The sequence below is a fragment of the Neodiprion virginianus genome, chromosome 4, assembly GCF_021901495.1.
Source record: "Neodiprion virginianus isolate iyNeoVirg1 chromosome 4, iyNeoVirg1.1, whole genome shotgun sequence".
Taxonomy (NCBI): Eukaryota; Metazoa; Arthropoda; class Insecta; order Hymenoptera; family Diprionidae; genus Neodiprion; species Neodiprion virginianus.
The window spans coordinates 28064317-28079301 of record NC_060880.1 but is presented as its reverse complement, the minus strand read 5'-3'; the positions used below and the strand labels follow the sequence as shown (position 1 = coordinate 28079301).

Sequence of the window (14985 nt, the reverse complement as noted above, 5' to 3'; positions counted from 1 at the left end):
TATTGGCCTCGCAGCGTAACACCGGCGTCATTCGGCCCGGCGGCACCACCTTCGGACACACTACGCGACGAGAATGACTTTGAAGCTCCAGGGTGTCGAGGACCGACACGTTCGACGATGTTTTAGCAAGCCCTAAGCAAACCGACGAAATTGTTCTTTATGACCCTCGAAATTCCCCCCCTCCCCTAACAACCCACACTTATTTCACGGAACTTTCAGGCTCGGAGCTCGCGACCTTTCGTCCGCTTTGCCAACTACGCGTTTAGTTGGCATTATCATTAATTAGGTTATCCAAAGACGATCGGATCTTCAAGGGCTAGATCTTGTCCGATTGTAAGTGAAAAGATATTCATATAATTAAACGCCGCCCGAAAGTTGTGATGGTTTCTACCGCGCGGGAACACAATTGCAAATTTCTCGGCAAAAGCTCGATTCAGTGTTTGGTACTTGCAACATCGCGATGCACACCGCATATCTGCATTCCTGACCGCCACAGCTCACATCGTAAAACCAGCTCTGACGCTACTTTATGAAAGTCGGATAATTGTTAATTAGGTAGATGTACTGTAATTGGTACAGTGTACCTGCGGCATCGTGCGGAGTTATTATATCCAAGGGAGATACCCTGGACACGAGGATGAAGTACGTGTACCTGCTACTCTTGAAAATGAATGACCGTAATTGTCCTTACGTGTTTCCTACTTTCCTTCCGCAATTCACTCGAAAATATTGACGTGAATTTTTTTTTGCGCGTCACGTCTATGTGTCCAAAAATCATAGAATCGATTGGAACAACTTACGATTCATTCACGCAGCTTCGTGATTTTGCAATTTTGATCGAGATCTGTACAAATTCTGTGATTAAAATTCCACCGTCGCGTCTCCATCCTCCATCTGGCAATTTTTATCCCGAAGAAGTAAGCATTATTAATATATTATTGTACATAAATGTTTGATCAACGGGAGAAAAACATGAAACTCATTTTAAAGTTATGAAACGCATAATTAAAGTGGTCTTGTATCAATTGACAACGACCCCAATTATCGTGGCGGATTAACGATACGTATTATAATTGTTGATTAAAATGCGCATACACCTAACCTAACCTAACCTATAAACGTGTAGGACATCGTACCGTCCGATTTTTATCTCGATGCGTGATGAATATTTAAATGAGCTACAACAGGCCGTTAATTTGACGAGCGTCGACATTTGGCTGTATTTTGCAAATTATTTCAACTCTCGATTGATCAATGGTAACGAATTTCATCTGTTTATGTAATTATTAAATGCGAGAGAAAACCCTCATACCGAAATCTGATTGTCGCTTGAAACAATATACAGGAAATGAAAATTTTTGAAGAAATTTGAAGACACGCAAATGATTTAGAGAGACCCTAAGAATTAGCTTGGCCGCTCTGCTCCTCATGTATTCAAGTTATGAAATTTCTATTAATTCTCGGCTCGATATATCGATCCCAGGTCATACCCTCGCTTTTAAGGGGGTGCCTTAGTCGATTTCGACGTTGTCCTATATGTCTTCAAATATCGAAGTCCGCGTATCTCGAACGCGAAAAAGGCTCAACAGCCCTATTCCATATAAAATTCTGAACAAAAACACTCCGATACATTTTCATTTGAGGCAGAAATAAAGAAATGGCACGGATTCTACGAAATCGCAATAGTAAATTTGTAGAATTCATGCCATTTCCTTATTTCTGCGTCAAATGAAAATGTATCGGAGTGTTTTTGTTCAGAATTGTGTATAGAACGGGAGCGTTGAGCCCTTTTTTGCGTTTGAGATACGTGCAATTCGATATATGGAGATATATGTGCAAACGTCGAAATCGACCAGGGCACCCCCTTAAGCAACTCATTGTCGTCGACTTTGTCAAGCGTGTATTCCGCAGCCACGCAGGCGCCCTACGCGCTTTGCCGTGCGTTCCAATTTTCATGCACATCGACGTACAACGTAGCTTCGGTCAGTGAGTCAAGCCACCGTGACGTTATACGCATGTTGTAAAAATGACGCTGGATTTAGAGATTTTTTTTCTTCAACTGAGAACGAGACGCCGCCGAGCAAATGCCACTTTTATTTTCCTCCGCGTCATACATTATATTCTGCAATCCGGGCGTTTTCGTCTTGAACGTAATCTATCGTACATCGCCTTTATATCTCGAATGTTGAATTTTGCAGGATTCACGATGCTTTCCTTGAAGCAACGCTCAAGAGTTTGTCAGATGCCTGGTGCTTGACAGCGGTGTTTAATATGCAGAAGGCGGGCAGGCGCCCCTGTCCCCTCGACCTATCTTGTTATCTAACAACGTCTATGGAAAGTATGCAGTACGTGGTAATAAAATTAGTAATTATGCCCCATTATTCAAATTGCTGGTCTCCGACGCGACGGGCAGTGACGATGGAAGGTTGTTGTATATACACTCCGTGGGGTTGCCCGCAACCGAGTCGACGGGATTCCGGGCGAAAAACCCGGGCTGTATTTATACGTTGTACGTAACGTGTTTTCGCCCTACAATTCAACCGTCAAGCTTTGCGACTGCTTCGTAGTCACCTTCTCCATGCTTACGTCTGCAGTGATTGCAGAATCGACGTCGGTGATAATTGTGCGTATCCGTAGAATCCCGCGACGCCGTCGCGCGTTTATGGCAGTTTCGAAATTCCGACTCTCTTTTTGATCTAAAAAATCCGTTTATCGCCATTATTCATCATGCTTTAGCGAACTTTAAAAGCCACCGTTATATTGCATTTGATTGGAATCGTTTATATTGTTCATTCTCAAAGGATGATATCGGTCGCTCGGTTCCGAAAGGGGTGAAAAAATGCTCCTAGGTGTAAGCTCGGTAAAACATGTGTATAAATCCCTGCAAACGCGTCAAGGGTAACTTTTTTCGTTCTGTTTTTTTACCTCTTTTCGGGGTTGCGGGGATGTTTTGTAACAAAGAGTTAAAAAAAAAAAAGAAAAAAAAACAGAGTTGCTTAATTAATATACGGAACTCTTATACAGCCGCGGGCAGGCCTGATTATGTTTGAGTTTCTCCAGTACCTGAGTACCTCTACCCAGCCACCGCGGACGGACGGGATCACGTAGTACAGAGAACTCAGTTCTGCTCGACCTTACTCGTCTCACCCGTTTCTCCTCACGTCGCCTCGCCGCCCCCCAGCCAGCAACGTTCTCCAAGCGTAAATTACGAAAATGAAATTAATTACGATAAACCATACCGCCCCCGCCTCGCCGCCCGCCCTCCAACCCTCCGACAGGAGCTACCAGTTTTTCTAAATCTCATTAGTTTCCGCTGTAGGTGAGTAACATAATACCTGCGCCTTCTTCTTTACGGTTAACTTTCATCATGCTCCGAATACACAGTAGACTTGCCGTAACTTCCTGACTTCCGAGTGCCGAGGGTGGTCGAGTTTTCTCACAGGGACGCGATCCCGGCGAGAAGTCGGCTCGCGAGAAGTTACGGAAAGTTCACTCACTCTACGGCTAGTAGTAGTCAGCGAGCCGCGGATCGGACAACCTTCGATCCAGTTGGGAAAAACGGTTCGGGGCGGGCGGCGAAACGCGGACGCGTGTATGTCCATCGTGAATGCAATTTTTGCCTCTGTCGATTCGTATTTACAACCGAAGAATGTACCGATTGCTCAACTCAAATAGTGGAAGACGTGCGAATACACTCTAATTATTCATCCGATGCAGGAATACATCAGGATGGGTGGAAAAGATGACGCGGCGTTGCGTTGCGGCTCGCGTAACGGAAAACTTTTACAAGGTGACAGAAGTAATCAAACTAACACCGTTAACCTTTTATCGTCGATGTACCGGCCGGTCCAATTCCGACAATAGACGCTTTTGGGAACGCATCGTTCGTGTTTTATGGTAATAAATAAACGTATCTATGTTTTTATAGCTGCAGTCTAGAACAACCCATAATTACATTGCAATTACGGTTGTCATTCATGTACGTAATACACAGTATTACAAGTATCGACATTAGCTGCCCGTATTATTGCATAGCATTACCGGTGTTTCCGTTTTGTACGATTTCCAAGGTAGACGACTTGGGGCTTAACTCTGCGATATTGATTCGATTTTGATATCCTGCGATTACATGGTGATCAATCGTGAGTTCAGTCGAAGGCAGGATTGGAAGTTGTCTCGTTACTGACATAACGGATGATTTCATAAAAATCAGATAAATCGCATCAAGGACAGTTTGAAATCCGACATTCGGAGAGACTGCAAAATTTACCCAGTGACGTGTTGCAACGAATACCGCCTAGGCCGATTCCTGATCTTTGCACAGGTCGAGCTATCCAAAAATTTGTGACACCCGTGGTTTCCGCTTGCTTCATTTTGTTCAGCCGAGAGTTGGACGTCCCTAATCTCTTCAAGGCATCATCGCGGTGCCGCGGAGGCCTCGAGGGATGTCAGGATAATTAAACTAGACACGCGTCCTCGGATACACGATCCTGGAAACGAGCGACTTTATAACCACGACGCGGGAGAAAAACGCGCGCGAGAATATCAGAATCCAGGAATTTTCTTATTACCTCGTATAAGGCGGACGAGAAACTTGACTCGCCCGTTTTGGAGACACAATAAATATTCAAGTGACAGTTGGACGGGCTATTTCCAACCGACTCAACCTCCCGTCCCGCGTTCCTCGTGCGCAAAAAGTTATTGCCGTCGGTCTTGTGTTACGCCTGTGTGTCTCGTCCAAAAGCGCCCTGATAGCACCTCGAGTTCGCCCGGGGTTCACGTGTATCTGTCCGCCATCTTTATCGAAGAAAAATATGATAAATATTCCATATAATTCAAACGGGGAATATTCATAGCCTCGCAGGAGCCGAGGGTCTCTTTCCTTTATTTTCCTCTCTCCCTCCCCCTCTTCCTCTCTGTCTGAGTATCTTGAATATTTTCGTACGAGGGTCGCTGCCGTTGCTGATGCTGATGCATCCTCCCATCAAAGATCCACGCGTTTCACGGTGGTTCAAGCACGAACCTGCAAATCGGCGACAGGGACCCAACTACAAACATACGGCAGGGACCCGCGGCAAGATAAATCCGATGGTCCAGATTTAATCTTCGCTTATCTCTGCGGTTCGCCTAACTCGAAAGCAATCTGGTCATTCGATGACTCGCGAAGGGTCGACCATTCCCCGATCGAGCCCTACGCTTCAATACCGCGAGGATTCGAGTGCTCTTGTCAATTCTAAAGACTTGAACTAACTTCACATCCTTTCATGCGGATTCGAGTAACTTCTCAGGGACCAAGGTTAATTCCAATAGCTCTACCTGACTGGAAAAAGTGGCTCGGCACTGATTGAAGTGATCTATACACAAATTTCGAGTGAATTTCACACGGATTCGAGTCGCGATTTTACGCGACCGTAAGTGGATTCATAACACTTTCTATCAAGTATATCAGAGCCAATTGTTTGCCAAGCGCGTTGAAAAAGTTCACCGTGCTCAACTGACAATGAGTTGCGGCATTCTCGACTCATCTCTAATTTTGGCTTTACGCTGGGTAATTGGCGGTTGAAAATTCTTGGACATAAAGTGCGATGATGAGGATTACTTCTCAAGCTTGATCCGGCCAACTCTTGCAAGAAACAAGGCAAAGTTGAATGGATTAAAAATCGTCGATTGAAAAAGGGAACAACGAAAAGAAACCAAGGAGAAGAATAAGCGAGTGGGACGATAGGAAAGGGGAAAAAAGGCGGAGAAACGCTGATGTCTTCAGGGGTGAGCTGCTCCGGGCAGCTTCATCATTTGCCCATCCAGCGGCGCTGTTTTCAATTTTCCAAGCGGGGAAACTCCGGCCTTCAATTAGAGCCGTTGGCCCGAGAAAGAAGAAGAGGCCGTGGATGTATTGCCCGGCTGTTTGTCTCGCCCCGGTAGAACATAAAACACAGTTACGTTTAGGAGGTACAAAGCGGAGGCTGGCGTTGATAATACGAAAGTTTGCTGCACGGTCTGCGGCGAGGGTGGCGAGTGGGTTACCTCGGCCGCAGGTTAAGAAGTGTGTATGGCGGGACTGGCGGACGAGGGGATCAAGGGGAACGCAAAGGGAGGCATCGGGGAGTAGCCCATGGGCCCCGCTTTGTGCCGTGGACAGATTCGGCCGCTGGGGGTGCCGTGCTGTCTACCCATACCATGAAGAAACTACACGCGTGTTGGCGCATCCTATACCTCTAATGCCTGCCTTACGCTTACCCCTCGCGTCGAGGGATATTTACTCCGCGTAGATTCTCCCGGCTTTGATGCGATTAACGAATAGCTACGTGCGCCTGTGTGAAGATCCGCCCACCACCGCCCGGCAACAGCTCCTCGAGAACTTTGACGCGAATTGGATATACCGCCGCCCACGGCCAGTAATTCCTTCTTCGTCTCGACTTGAATACTTTTTCAAACGTTATTCTCATCCCGAGCCGGATATATTGTGTTACAAGCTGTATCGGTCGACCTTATGCTGTAAGGCACTGTAAGGTATCGAGATCCTCCCGGGCATTTCATCGTGGTACCTGGAATTACGATTTTACCGCTAAGGTCGAAAGTATTCATTTCTGGAAAGATGGTTCGGAGATTCTTTTCGAGAGATATTCGAGATCGTTGTTACTCCGAAGACGGCGTAAGACGATCGAATATTTTATGTCGTTGAAAAAAGAAGAGATTTTTTCTCACATTTGAAGATATGGAAAACACCGATACATTTGTGAATTTCTATCCATGGCAAGCTATTTTTGGCAATGTTTTCCGTTGAATCAATCGCTGGCTTTTTGATTGCTCGCAAAACGGATCGCGTAAGATCCGAATTTCCTAGCTTCTGATCAGATCAATTACACCAGTCGCACAGTTTGTTGGGACGCAATTGTTTACAGTGGAGCAGTCCGCGAATAATTGTTTGAGTAACAAACACAATCCCTGTATTGTTGCGACGAATGAACTCATCGTTCCATTATGAACCGTTTAGGTGAAGCGTTCTATCAGAAACTATGTTATAGATTTCCTATCTAAACGTGCCAAACGGGCGTATATACCTACGTTTGTTTCGCCGGTCAAATGCTGCAAAGCTGAACTATTTTCCGACCTTGACTCTCGAGTACAAATCAATATTAATAGACATCGACAACATCACAAAAACAAAAAAAATGGCGGTATTCAGAAATTGCTTTCTTCCGCCTGAGAAATTTGACCTGTGATTTTTTAACGTACCACGCAGAAAACAAGCTCGATACTCCGGTAAAAGCTTCTTTTTTTTTACCTTGGACTGTTTTTCATTCGCTTCATTCGCTTCATTCGCCCTCACTCTTCTCTTCTTTTCCCCTTAGATTTTCATTCGCACGCCGTCCGGTTTAAGAGAAAATTCACAACTCGTCGTCGCATCAAATATGTACAAAAGTGTAATTATGACGTAATATTTCTCACAGACTGCGTGGTTCTCTTCTCCCCCCCCCCCCCCCTCTCTCTCTTTCCGCCCCCCGTACATTTCCATCGTCAGAGCGAGTTCTTCCTTTTGTTATTCTTCCATTTTTACCGTGATTACTTTGAATTGTTCGTTTTAACATTTTAAATGTGTTTTGGTCGCAATTACGAATTCAAATGGCTTCCGAGCCGCGGTACGAAAGCGGGGCGACCTGCAGAATCCGACAAAACGACGTAGCTGGGAGGCCATTGAGGAAGAGGAGGAGACGACGAAGAATGGGAGGACAAAAATCGAGTAAAAGCTCTGCGATGATTTTCATCTCTTGACACATCGCTTTATGCGTATAACAGCGGTGCGGTTCGGCGAGCCTGTCTGACGAAGGGCGAATCCACGCACCGCTACTGCGAATTCATTAATAATACCTGCGCACGGCCGGTTTCGCCTCTTCGGGGAATATAGGTATACATACGTACATGGTTATATGCCCATACGAGTATTTTATTTTATTTTTATTTCGTCACCGCAAAAAGCCGCACGGAAAGGGAAAGAAAAAAATTGTCAAAGGGACCGGGACGGAGCGCGCGGGCCTCGAGGATATCGCGGAGTAGGGGTAACAAGATGATTCAAACCGCGTCGGGATTCGAAGGCAGCGAAGGCCTCTTAATTAACGTACTATCAACTCCGCAGCTACAGTCGTTAACATTAAACTCAGGCACTGAGGCACCGAGGCATCGCGGCTTATGGGCTGGGTCGGGGCGTATTAGGGGCTGCCGGGTAAACAGTTGAATGTCGTTGCGACGTCTTTGCTGGAGGCGGCCGCCCCCGCCAAGGAAGTAGGAACTAAATCGAGGCAGTTACCTACCGACGAATTATAACAGGGTTACCCGCCAGCCTCCGCTAAACCCGTGAGGAGAAACAAACAGACTATTCCGGCTTTTAATAAGACAACCACGGGTCGCGAATCTCTCCGGCTTACGTACCTGTGCAGCGCGAAAAAGCCTCGGGAGCACCGCAACGACGCGAGTTACGCCGGAAGACAAGGAATTAGAGACAGGAAACACGTTTCGGGAAACACGAGACGGGTAATCGCGACTTTAATCAAAACACAGGAAAACTTTTAGAACCGTTAATGCCCGTACGTTTTCACGTATATCGGGACAATTTCCAAGGCCATAAGTTACTTTGCGTGTCAGCGTGTATGCAGAGGTACGCGACAAACTAACCAGCGGGCCAGAAAACCTCGTGTCGTGTCATAAGTGAAGAACGCATCCACGAATTTCAAGCGTGTATCGATGTCGCGGGAGAACGGTGAGTGACCTCTTTATTCCGGAATTCAAGCCCTCGGCCGGGGAACTATAATCAATTCCTATCAACGTCAGCGCGTCTCAAATGGATCGTGGAGGCCACCCCCCCCCCCCCCCCCCCCCCTCCTCCCGTCCCACCTTCTCCCCACCCCGCGCCCTTCCACCCGAATGACGTAATTAGAATAGAAATGTCATTAGATCGTCGAGGAGGCATCTCGGAGAGCGTTTAGTCAATCCGCTCGGGTACATCCTCATTGCCTTTTCACCGGCCCATTAACTCGGTTCAGCCCATCTGAGTCGCGTGTGTTACCTTCGCTCGCGCTTATGGTGCTTTCAGCATGGTCAGAGCTTACGTACGTGACGCGGTTCACTGGTTCCTTGTTTTTAAATTATCGTTTTCTCTTTTACCACACTCAAGGCGATTCGGCCGGAAATTGAAACGTCACGAGGAAATTTATGCTTGCATGTAATACGTGACAAATTGCAATGATATTGTTCGGTAACTTTCGTACAGCGTTAGGATGACGGCGTAATACAAGCTCGGTGAGCGCATTATCGTATTGTTGAGTGTTGGAAAACCGATCGCCGTCCGGGTAGATATATCGTAATGGAACGGCGAAATTAATATGAGAATATGTATATAGGTATGCTTAAGCCCTGTATACCATAAACTCTTGAAACTTTAGCCAACCACTTGGCGAAATTTAATTATACAGCTAAAACAACCTGGGCAGCTGGTTATACTTAGGGACAATCTAACTTTCCTTTCGGTTCTGTTTACCTCGCGAGAGTTATACTAATTTCAACGTTGCTATGTATACGCGCGTGTAACCAAGGATTTTCGTGCCATCTTTCCACTTTTTCAGTTTATTCTCTACACTTAAATTATAAGTATGCATCGAATAGCTATCTATTATAATTACATTAATTCTGTTTCAAACTCGAAGGAAAATTGATTCAGCGAATAAATCGCACAACGTAATCGCTTCTACAACGCTATGGCTCGTTTGTACATGCAAGATTCTCAATGTCGTTTATCAATTTTTTTTCTTTTATCACAAACGTTTTTTTAGAGCATACAAATTGATTTGCTCGAAATTACCAACCGTGTTCCCGTATGTTAGATTCATTTCACGATGTGTATTATACGGTTCGTACTACGTTTCTGAGATCACATCAATGAATTTTCAACACTCTGGAATGAATTGCCGATTTGAGAAGTTCCGAGTTTTTTTCGTGAATTCATTCACGCGGAGAGAAGAGGAGCCAAGAGAACACGGTTTAACGTTGTACTGTCGAAAAATTGGTCTGCTTTTAATTCTCGAACGCTCCATGTGACGGGAATGAATATTAATGTGAAATTTAGAGCAGATATATAAACATATGTGAATTATTGCGAGGCCTGAAACATGGGGTGAGAATCGGTGTGATTCGTTGTTTGGAACGGAATACCCAAGAGTTGGATAACACGCCCACACGTCCCAACGAAGCAATGCGAGCGGGTATCCTTTTCCGTAATGTGGGAAGTTTCGGATAACGGCAGGTTATTCTCGGACCTCGTTGATAATTTACAGTACCTATAACGTTTCGGAGGAGGTGGAAGGCCGATTTTCAGGCGAGAGGTGACGATGGGCTCAACGAGGAATTTGCACGGCATGACCTCGTCGTTGGCCCGCGTTTAATTTAAACGAGCGTGAACGGGCGGGCGGATCAAAACGTGAAATGGTCGGTACCCAATAACCCGCGTCTTCTGACCCATTACGCATTGATACAGTGCACTATTTTCTACCCTGCAATCAACCACGGTAAATTTAACCCTTCAGCGCCGCTTGCGCGGCTACGTTTTGTCCCGACGAGCGAAGACGAGACGTACAATGTGGGGCAGAATGCGGATAATAGACGGTGTATGGACAGGCCGTTAGAGCGAGGCGGGCTTGAGGGAGTGGAGGTTGTAAACTCCGCCATCATCCATACACGCATCCCGCGGCATTGTCCCGGCTACGTTACGACGGGGCGTTAAAATCGAATGAAAATAATCGGGATGAGCTCAATTAAGGCAGCCCCGTAGAGTTACGGTGAGCCCAGAGATTTAGCCGAGATTTCGCGGCCGCGGTTTTTACGCTCCTATTATTGCAGAATTTACAAAGTTTTTCACAAAGTTGCGGGTGTGCCTGGCTTCGTTACGAGCTAAGCTGCGCGTGACCGCGTTTCGCGGGTTCCGAAAACGTTGCGTTTCCGGTTTGCTGAAATCACCGTAATTGCAAAATTGCCGGAAACCAGTTCCGACGGCTGTTCACATCGCGATCAGCTGGATATTGCTCAACGAAATTCCTCGCCGACGTTCACCAGCCGCAGCAGCAGCAGATATGCCGATATCCGGATATGAGATATCGCGGGATTCTGCAGAATCCTGAGACTTCGACTATCCAGCAATGCACTCGGATTGATACCGCATCCATTTACATCTCCAGCCGAGATACGTTTCGCTTATGCACAACGGCCTGCGATGCTGGATGGAATTTTCCCTGGTACATGTGTCTGTATAGCGTCTAGTCTGGAAGGATAACTTTTTCCTGATTATTTACGAAAACACGGTCGCGGTCCTGAATTAACCCCTGAGAAGCGAGCAGGTTTGCGACCCGCGCTGCAAAGGGAAACAAAATAACGGTGGATCTATTCTCTTTACCCGATGCGTCGACGTTTAACGACGCACTAAATGCGCTTCCCGCACTACGACACAGACTTCTGCGCTCGTAAAACGCGTGCTTTGAGGTTTCATGATACGAAAGTGTGTGCTTGGCCTACAATTAGTCATTGTACTCTCGTAAAAGCGTGAAGTACAGGCACTGGATACCATCCCGAAGTCATTCCCTTCGGGCTCTTGTCGTACCATTTTTTGCAAAAGCGGTTTCGAGAGCGGGGAAAAGAATAGGCGGCAAAGAAAAAAACGAGGCGAAAATGTTCCGATCCTCGCTAACTCTCGGTGGAAAAAAGAGTACGCGTAAAGAAATAGAGACACTATGACACGTGTTTTCGTATGATTACATAATGCGATGCAAGAGTTGATACTTGAAAATAGGAAACGGCCGATTTAACAATAAAATATTTGCGAATGATGATTACTTTTAATTAGTATTTAAAGAACTTTTCAATTCTTCTTTGCTTTTTGAAAACGTTCTTTTTGAATGAAAGCTGGAAAGTTTGGGATCATCCTCCTGTGTAATAAAAATCGACTCACATACACGTTACGGGAAATTACCAAAAAACTGCAGAATTTAATCAGTCATAGTGAAATATTTGAAGTCATTCGCAGAAGTGACTTGATCGATGATAACGAACAATCGCAGTGGATGCATGGAACGCGATTGCATCTCACGAGAAGCGCCAATCGTGCAATTCCCAGTCGGACTCAAAATTTCAGCAGATTTGATTTCGAATAAAGAAAAATTTGAAGAATCTCTCACGATCGCCTCGATAGTAATACGCGTGTGAGAAATTGAAGTTCAGAAAAGAAGGAGAGCTTAATTCTTTGTAGACTTTGAGAGACTTTTGATTGCCGGCTAGGAAGTCCGAATTATCGCCGAGTGTTCCTCATCCCCGATTCATTTTTCCCCAGTTGTTCGTTACGCCCGGCGCGCGGCGATTCTTGGAGGAAAACAGTGAGCGAACCTTGCTATATTTTTCAAAAATGGAATTTAAATATTTAAATCTGGTGCCCCTGCGGGCCGGGGGCAGAAAAGGTCAGGGCGAAATATATGCCAGCGGTGGGCAAACAGGAGTCGACGGTAAATATTACCGGGTCTGCATATAAGCGTGCAGGAAACCTACGGGAACAGTTAGCACACAGTCTGTCCCGCCGGTCTAGTCAACGAAGAAGTACAAACAATTACTCTTTTTTTCTATTCTCTCCTTTACCTTTCCTCGGCTGACAAACCGCCGGACTCTATAACGTCGTCGGATTATCAAACGCAATTAAATGCACCCATATTCCATGGCAGGTAGCGGGCTCAGGGCGCGGCGTGTTTTACCTCTTGGTCACTGCAAGTCCAATAGAACCGACCACCATGTGCAGCCCTGCGGGCAACTGACCGCAGTCACCGATCCATGGGTAAAATTTTCCATGTCATTAGTATCAATCGATCGATTTGATTGTGAGTTAGATGCAATCAAGCGTCGGGAGAAGAGAGAGTATAATATCGTTTACAAAATCACCAGAAAATAATGTTGATGAAATTTAATTGGAGAAAAATACGAACGTGCAAATTATAATATCTTTTATCAAGTTCCTGATATCCTACATTTTTATTAGGTACATTGGAGGAATGTTGTTTTATTTGTGTTGATCCTCGCTGGCATGGCAAATAACCCTGCTGGAGAATTTCTAAACGATTTTTTATCCTGTATTACGGTAAGCCCTATTTATGCTCAATGGGGTGTCCTAGTCGATTTCGACGTTGTTTTGTGCATCTTCTGATATCGATGCCCACGTACTTCAAACTCGGAAAAGGGCTTAACGGCCCCGTTCTACACGCAATTCTAGACAGAAAAATTGCAAAACAATTTCATTTATCACAGATACGAAGAAGTGGCGCATGCACGGATTCTACGAAATCGAAATATTAAATTCGTGTACTTCAGCCCGTTTCTTATCGGTTAAGCCCTTTTTTGCGTTTGAGATACGTGGACTTTGATATTTGGAGATGTGTGCGACAACGTCGAAATCGACCAGGGCACCCTTTAAATACGTTTTCGTCTAATTCTGCTCGTTCGCGAAGCTTCACTTCTCCTTCGCTCCGCATCCTGTGAATTCTACGGGAATCCGAAGCGCTCCCAGCAGCCATAAGCGGTGATATTAGGGCCCGAGTATCGGGTAAGAATTCCGAAATCGGACGGGGGGATGCTGAGTGGAAATACGAGACGAAGATGAGGGACTTGTTTGATTTCGTTCATCAATATCTCAATATTCAAGAACGATGGATTTCGGTTTATGGAATGACGAATATCGCCGGGAGATAGATGGATAGATCATTCATAATATTTTATACTCTCAGCTCTCGGCGATGGGATTTTCGACTTCAATATTTATGCATTTTAATATTCTATCGAGCTTGTATCTCTCCTGTCTGTATGCGATACGTGTGTACACCGTAGATACATATTTATATACATGCGGTCGAAGTTAATTAAAAGATCTTTATTATCTAGCCTACAGCGCACTTCTAACACTAGATACGATTCCAGACTATACCTGCGGAGTTCTGCGGTATGTAAATTCAAACGAGATCGTTTCTTTCGCGTTATCAATGACAAATGCGCAATTCATTCCTTATCCTATAGTTTTGTTTATAAATTTGCCGTAAAATCCGATCAATGTTAAAAAGTTCTCAAGCTGATTACGGAGTCGAATATTATTTTTCAGGATAACTTACCTTCCGTTGCAGCTAATTTAGACACCTCGGTTTTTGCATTAATTTAAACTGCTGTTTGTTTGACGTCGGATGTTTATCTTTCAACTCTTAATATCTCTGCTTCTACTTCAGGTTATTGAAATCGATTTGAGGTGAGGAATAAGAAGATGAGTTTGAAAGGGTTTCAATTTATTAAATTTATCTTCATCTCGCAGCAAAGGTATATGGTTGAAATTCCCTGAAGCTGTCCCGCTGGTCGCAAACTTTACAATCCACACAGGTCTGCAGGTATCGTGTTTAGAAGATGCGGTATGCTTATAAGTGTAAGTTTTTTACAAAATGTTGTCCGCTAGAATCGAATTCGACAAACGAACGCGGACACATCCCGAATCGGAAGATTGCTTCCGCAATTTCATGCCGAAGAAACAGCAAAGCGGGACGTGCATGCCTTTGGACTAGATTTTTCTACGTAAGAAAAGAATTAAAGAAAAAAAAAAAAATAAAACTAACGTAACTGCGTCTCAACTACGCGTTTGAACAAAATTTCAATGTATAATACGTATAAACTGTGAAGAGCTTCTTCGAAGACATAATATACACGCAATATATTCTATTTCCAGTCAGCGGAGGTAGCTTTGAGTTATACGCATTATATTTTTTTCCGCAAATTATTTACATATTTTTTTCCATGAAATTCTCGTCGTCGCGGAGCTCTGCGATTTTCTAGAACGGTTTGAAAGCGACGCGGCTTTCGAGGAAAGCCCCCGCAGAGCATCGCGTACCCGACAAGAACTCAGCGGTGGCTGAGTGAAAGGAAAAGCGCCCT

The 14985-nt window shown here is 45.0% G+C and overlaps 1 protein-coding gene across 2 annotated transcripts in view; it reads left to right on the top strand.

Annotated features, from left to right (window-relative positions):
• Nucleotides 1–14985, top strand: part of LOC124303534 (uncharacterized) — a 171775-nt gene that overhangs the window by 15559 nt on the left and 141231 nt on the right. The gene's annotated exons all lie outside the window — the stretch shown is intronic.